Below are 7512 nucleotides of genomic sequence, written 5' to 3'. Positions count from 1 at the left end.
GCAACGTCCTGCGCCAAAGTGGGACACCAGTATTTCTAAGAAAGTGATTGAGCGGTGCGGGTGATACCTGGATGTCCAGCAGCGAGGGATGTGTGTGCCCAGGTCAGCAACCAATCTCTGATCCCCTTGGTGACGTAGATGCACTCCGGAGGGCAGGTGGCAGTAGCGGCTTCCCTCTCCAGAGCCTGGCGGATGTTCACATCTACGTCCCAAAACACGGGCCAACGATACGGAAGGACTGATTGATGGGCTGGTGGACACTCACAGGACCCTCCACCGACGTGGAACCACAGTGTGTGGGAAAGCAGATCTTCCGACATCCTGGTCCCCGGGCGGTAATGCTCCTCTCTGACCAAGAGATGGTGGGTGGCTGAGGATGACTTTGTGTATGGGTGCGATGATGAAGAAGGGAAGGCTTTCCTGGTGCTTGTGAGTAAATGTGCTGGATCCCAATGGTTGCATATCCAGAGCATGGACAGGAAAAGGAGAGGAGAGTTTGTAAGAAGTTGTGTTCAGGGAGGAGTCAGGAGCCTGGTTGATGAAGTTCCCAGCGACAGCGGAGTCCAGTAGAGCTATAGAGACAGATGAGGGAAAGCCAGCCAGTGAAATTGAACCCAGAAAGTGTTTGGCGGAAATAGATGATGGAATACCCTAAGGACGGAAGGCCACAGGGCCGCCGCTCTGCTCTAGAGGACCCCGGGTTTGGACGCACCGGGCACCGCTGAAGCTGGTGTCCCACCTGGCTGCAATAGAAACAGAGCCCCAGCTCTCTCCGGCGAAGCTGCAGAGAGGTGCGTGGCCCCCACCTCCATGGGTTCTGCCACAGGACAGTCATAAGAGCGAGGCAAGTGGCGAGGTGGACACCGACACTCCCAAAGAAGGTTATACATGCTGATCATTTATGAACATTTGAACATCTTGGCCATGTTCTGTTTTAATCTCCACCCGGCACAGCCAGAAGAGGACTGGCCACCCCACATATGCTCTCTCTAATTATCTCTTTTTTTCTCTCTCTCTCGGAGGACCTGAGCCCTAGGACCATGCCCCAGGACTACCTGACATGATGACTCCTTGCTGTCCCCAGTCCATCTGACTGTGCTGCTGCTCCAGTTTCAACTGTTCTGCCTTATTATTATACGATCATGCTGGTCATTTATGAACATTTGAACATCTTGGCCATGTTCTGTTATAATCTCCACCCGGCACAGCCAGAAGAGGACTGGCCACCCCACATAGCCTGGTTCCTCTCTAGGTTTCTTCCTAGGTTTTGGCCTTTCTAGGGAGTTTTTCCTAGCCACCGTGCTTCTACACCTGCATTGCTTGCTGTTTGGGGTTTTAGGCTGGGTTTCTGTACAGCACTTTGAGATATCAGCTGATGTACGAAGGGCTATATAAATAAATTTGATTTGATTTGATACGCATGGATGGCCATCGAGATGAGAGCGTCCAAGGATAGGTTGTCATCTTTGACATGCCAACTCCATCTGGATCTCCTCGCGCAGTCCACTGCGGAATAGAGTGCGGAATGCCGGCTCATTATATCTGCTGGAGGCTGCCACAGTCCGAAAGGTAGGGCGCACTCCACATCAGTCTGGTCACCCTGCTGGTGTTGAAAAGGTTGCTCATCTCCCTCTCTGCTCTCTGGAGGATGGCCCTGAACAGAGCCATGAACCGCTCATAGGAACCCAACTCATCCACTCCTCTCTCCCAGACGGACGTAGCCCACTCCAACGCCTGTCCGGTCAGCTGGGAAATGACCATGGCAATCTTGGTGGGGGCTGCCATCTGGTAGGTGAAATAGAGGGAGCACTGGAGTAGGAAGCCACTGCATTTCGAAGGAATACCGTCATAAGTCGGGCATCGCTGACCTGGGCTCGCTGGTGGAGTCGAGGCAGTGGAGAACGTGGAGGACCTCCTTCATGGTCGTATCCAGTAGAGCCAGCTGGTTGCAGTGTTGGTGTAGTAGATGACACTGTTTCTCGAATGTCTGGAAGATGGTGTATTCTTCCATAATTTCTGATGCAGTATTATGTAACCAGATGCAAGGAGTCAGGATGCAGGTGCAGGTGGTGAGTTTAATAATAACGAACATGGAGAGTTACAAATCAAGAGAAATGTCTGGACATGAAAACTGAACCAATACTGCCTGTGGAGTGATGTTAGGGAGTTGCTAGATTAAAGGGAAGTAATCAGGGTAGTGATGGAGTCCAGGTGTGCCTCATGATGGGGCGCAGGCATGCGTAATGAGGGTTGCCAGGTAAGCGGGAGTAGACGTGACAGCAGTAAAGTTTAGGAAATGCTGTGGCATTATGCTGAATTTTTATTCAGACCTTTTAATAAGTTACCCATACTGCCGAAATTATAGTTTAGATACGCTGCTGTTTTGATACAATGGCAGAGCCACGTATCAATCAGAGGGATGGTATGGTAGAGATAATTAGATAAGACCCCCGATAAAGATGGGTTATCCCCATTTGAGAAAGTATTTGGAAGACCATATAGAATGCAAGAATTAGGAAGGCCGGAACACGGTGTTGTAGAGACAGAAAATACTAGCAGAACACATGAGGAAACTGTTCAGTAACCACACCCATATGTCTGAGATTTTATGCCCAACAGGAGAACTACAGAAGGAGATTACACACCAGGAGACTGGGTCTGGGTCCAATCACTAAAGAAATGGAACTGGAAGCAGTCACAGTGGGAGGAGCCATACCATGCTCCTGGTGACAGCCTTTGCGGTGAGAATAGCTGAAAGAGCTACCTGGGTTCATATAACACATTGCGGGAGGGTAAGACACACTGACACTGTCGAAAAATCACAGAGTTAGGAGAAGAACCGAATACCAATAAGGTTCGGAGGTTACCTCTAACGAAGATTCGTTAGAAGTGAAAGTGTGGGTTGGTCTCTAGCTGGTGATGTATTTTCCAGGAAGGGGTGGGGCTTTACAGGAGTACTGGTCGGTCTGAGCTGTCTGGTTGTGGGAGCCATATTCTTAATAGACCACGACACACCCGAGAAAGCAGGGGGTAACTTGACCCATAGTGTAGAAGATGAGGATGTTGTAATAACAAAATACAAAAGGTCACTTAATCTGGGTAAACAGGAAGTGAGAGTAGAGCTAGGGAAGGATGTCTCAGTTGAGTTCTATGTAGACCAAATGGGGTCTCTGACCCCTTGGCAGTCTAGAACTATGAGCCTTTATGGAAGATATCTGTGCACGTCCCCGTGTAGTTAATGGAAACAGGTCATAGCTCACAGAGAGAGAGAGGGCTATATAAATCCACATACCCAGTATGGAAGAAGATGGAGTATAGTGAAGGTGAAGGTTTTTTTACTATTATCCGGAGCAAGGGAATTACCATTAAAACCATAAAGAGGATCTCGGGTTATGCTCCTTCATCCCTCTTCTCTAGAGCACAGCTCCCTTCAGTTGTGGAATGTACTTTAGGCCAGGAGTGAATCAGGGATCAACTGGTGGTCTGTCCTACTGCAGGTCTATGCCATCACAGGTCCTGTACTCTTTTGCATCACCAACAACTTCCCCCTCGAGTATGAACAATCAATTAACAAACCATTGTATCTTTATTTGCTCCACGTCTGTCTGTTTGTTGCACAGAGCCTGGGCAGAGACTACTCATGTCGATCCAGAGTTTGGCCATGAGCTTCCTCATCCAACACTACAGTAGTAACACCCTCAAACGTATGACCACTCCCCTCTGTATACATGTGTGCTTCTAATGTGCATGATTCCTTGCCTACAGATAACATTTTAAATCAATACTGGTAATTCTGAAATGTTTTTAACACAAGCATTCAATCAGATAAAGTTTGGCAATTCACCACCCCATTTGTAAAAGGAACAATATGTCAGCCATGGGAGTACAACATAAATAGTTCATGCCTAACAGTTTATTTTAGGCTACAATTCACAGGAATAATGTGTTTATGTTCTGTACAGTGGCTGTGTCCTAACTGTCCTTGTTTCCTGCAGGTGTGTTGTTAATCTTGGCCTACAGTGGTGTGATGTTGCTCCTGACCTCTGCGCTGACCTTTTCTCTGGTCCATAAACATTTAATCTCTGCGACGCAGGCCTCCAGCACGCTGGCTGTTGTTGCTAGTCGGGTATGATACCATACAACGGTTTTATTGTCCATTTGCATGGAAATATAATCAGCTGGAAGGCTTCTGGCAGTTAGGGTACAGTCAGCAGATGGTATACTGTAGGAGCTGGCCTATGGGATAAGAATGCATGTGCAAAGTTTAGCAGGAGAAGAAATACAACATTTGATTAGTTTGCTGCAAAGGAAGGCAAGGCTTTTTGGTCTTTGTCAATGGTGAGAAAACAAGCAAGGTAACTGCTCATGTTAGGTCATAATAAACATGTGTCTGTAGATGTTTACAGACTGTCTGCTAAGAGGAAGCTAACTGCATGTGTTGGGCTATAATAAGTTGCCTATATTGACTTGTACAGACTGGCTGCTGAGTGTTTATGTTGGGTGTGTTTGGCCAGGTGATCAAGACAGTAACTACTGCCATGGTAACAAGGGCCAGCTGTCACCTCTGTCTGTGTTCCTGGTCTTCACTGGTTCACTGGCTGTAATCTTCACCTCTCTACGGGTAACACACACACACACACACACTTAGAAAAAGGTGAAAGCAGTGTTTCTCTGTTTGTATTACTCTTATTAAAATAATATCATCACATCCCTTTCAAATCCTCTTTGTATTTGACCCTGTTCTCTCATTTTACTCATGCGTCTCTGTTCCCTTCTCACTCTCTTCCTCATCATTTTCCTCCCTTATCCCCCTCATCTCTCTCTCCTCCCCTGGTCCTATCCCTCTCTGTAGGAGACTGGAGACTAGATCTCTGTCTCCACTCTGACCCATGTGCCTGTCACTGCTGCAGACCTGGCGCCAGAATAAAGTGAAATCGGTGAGGGGGCAGTTGAAATCCGGCACAATTTGGGGGGATTCTTGCATTGGAATGACATTGAATTCCGCTTATCACGCTACACCCCAATAAACAAAGTTCAAATGCTGAGACTACGCGATCATTGATTGAGTGCTTTTGAGGTGACAGGTAGGCTACAGATTTCGCTGCAATCTCCACTGCGCTGTATCAGCACAACGGTCAGTGACCTACACACTAAAGCAAGGCCGTTTTGGTAATGAATATATTGGTAGGATAGGGTATTCGGATAGGGTAATTCACCTATTACAAACAACCTATGTGAATGCAGTCGTGCTTTACCAAAATAATGCAAACAAGGTGCTGAAAGTCGTAACCTATTTATTCATGCATGCAAACAAAATTACTGAATAGCCTTATTTGGCTTAGAATACAGACACTTGTTTGCGAATGAATGAATGCAAACAAAACGGTGGTAAACAAGTAGGCCTAGCAAACAAAATATCAGATTATGTCATGCATTTATCAATCTATATTTAGGCTAGTTACATTAACAGTAAATAAATGCAGTAAACAAAGGGTGAATGGAGATACAGATAAGTAAACTACAGTGAGATGCAGCCTTGCACAGCTTTCTTGCCAAACAAATAGGCCCACTTCGAACATGGAAAACCATGCCGCTCATGAGTACAGCAACACGTTGTGATATGGCACAATTACACACCTGTGGCTCAAATTCAACTCACGTAAATTCAACCCATCAATTAAGCAATGCCAGCCAAACATAAACATGTTTCCAATACGTGCAGTTCAATTTACAACTACGAAAACCAATAGGCTACCAAGAACTACAATAGAATGTGGCTATTCATATGCTGAAACATACCGCTATACCCAGGGGCGTCATTTGGGTTCTTGCGTTGGAATTCTGCAGTAATTCCAGCCACTCTTGCTAGCCTAATGACAATAACGCTTTTTACAGCTAGCTAAGAAGCTACCTAAACTCTGTAGTGGTAGGGCGTGAGGCAGAATTGAGTGAAGCAACTTCAAGCACATCGGAGATACAGGTTTTGCGCCAACCTGTCATTCAATCATTTGAATTTATTTGCTATTTTCATATAGGTACATACAATTAAAACTGAGGGTGCTAAGCCCCCCCTTGTGGAGCTGGGTCCGCACAGCTGCCTGCTCCTGGTGTTGCAAGACTGGCAGCACTAAAGACAAAACGGAGTAATAGTCAACCACAACTCAATCCAAGGACCAACTGTTATAGTAAATGGTACCAAATATTCAATGTTACTTCAATCATTCCTTCGTGTGCGTATTGCTTGTTTTGGGGTGCTTTTATGTCAAAGTTTAGTCCATAACATTTCAGGTCACAAAATATAATACTCTATATGAACCGTACTTGTTCTGTCAGTGAATGGCATTGTTGCTACGAGACAAATGTACTGCGATTCTCATTCATGCCTCTAGAGAGAGACATAGCACAATGTTCATGTCATCTTGAGGAAAGCTTCAGCAGAAGTATAATCTTCCAATAAAAATAACACAAATATTGCCATTTTTCTTTTCCATTGGCTCATATATTGGGATTGGGTTGTTGACTTTTCTTGTAATTAAAACTGTTGAAACTATGAAGATTTTAACCCACTCAACCCTAACACTTCTCCAAGTTTATACCATCATTGTAAAACCCTAGTTATTTTCTAGCTTTGACAAGTCATTTCTGAAGATTATAATTGAATGTGATTAATTCATGTCTGTCCTTCCATTTTTAAGGTCAAACCTATTACGTGAACTAAACTCTCATTTTAATATGGTGAAACTATTCCTTTAAAAAATCAAATAATCTGAACGTAATGGTCAAATCAGTGCAAAAGCAGTTGAGCTGGTTTTACTCTTTTTGGCCAATTTCTGGTTTCTGGTGGATAACTGAGCTCGTTGAGCATAACACATCAACCCTGTTACCCATAGATAGGTTTTTAACCATTTTAAAAACATTGAACAAGTATTCAATTGCCCCTCCCTGTTGAACACAAGTTTCCATTTCCTCTGTCACAAGGTGATTATTAAATATATATTTTTATGGCTGTTTTTAAGATGAGAACCTCAATCATGTTTTACTTTATTGGCACTTACTATAGTAATTTTGTTTATTTAAGCCCTTGAGATGGGAAACCATGTCTTTATGAAGTGGAACATGTGCTCTTTATGACAATGTTAAAATTAGGTCAAATTAAAAGTTTATTTTGACCAAGTTACTCTAACCAAACTGTACTCTGTTACTGGACTGACCCTACAGCAATCAGGTATTTGGCATCATGGCCAGATTTACAGTTGAATGCGCTAACATCCTAGGTCCAGTGACGAGGAGGAGTAGTAAGGATCGGAGGATCAATGCGCAGCGTGGTACGTGTTCATGCTCTTAAACCAAGCAAACACTGAAACAAAACAATAAACGACACTTGAAATAACTAACCGAAACAGTTCCATGTGGAACACACAGACACAGAAAATAAACACCCACGAAACACAAGTGGGACAAGGCTACCTAAGTATGATTCTCAATCAGAGACAACTAACGACACCTGCATCT

At 44.6% G+C, this 7512-nt stretch overlaps 1 long non-coding RNA gene across 1 annotated transcript; it reads left to right on the top strand.

The window, feature by feature from the left end:
• Window positions 1–2506: 2506 nt before the first annotated feature.
• LOC109873481 (uncharacterized) lies at window positions 2507–5047 on the top strand. The gene is made up of 5 exons (XR_002252594.2): window positions 2507–2792; window positions 3621–3704; window positions 3996–4126; window positions 4515–4621; window positions 4853–5047. It is a non-coding gene; the product is annotated as an uncharacterized LOC109873481 (long non-coding RNA).
• The last annotated feature ends 2465 nt before the right edge of the window (window positions 5048–7512 follow it).

This window comes from Oncorhynchus kisutch, linkage group LG28, assembly GCF_002021735.2.
Source record: "Oncorhynchus kisutch isolate 150728-3 linkage group LG28, Okis_V2, whole genome shotgun sequence".
In the NCBI taxonomy this organism is placed as follows: Eukaryota; Metazoa; Chordata; class Actinopteri; order Salmoniformes; family Salmonidae; genus Oncorhynchus; species Oncorhynchus kisutch.
Note: the sequence above shows the minus strand (reverse complement) of the source record. Positions and strands in the feature narration are given on the sequence as shown.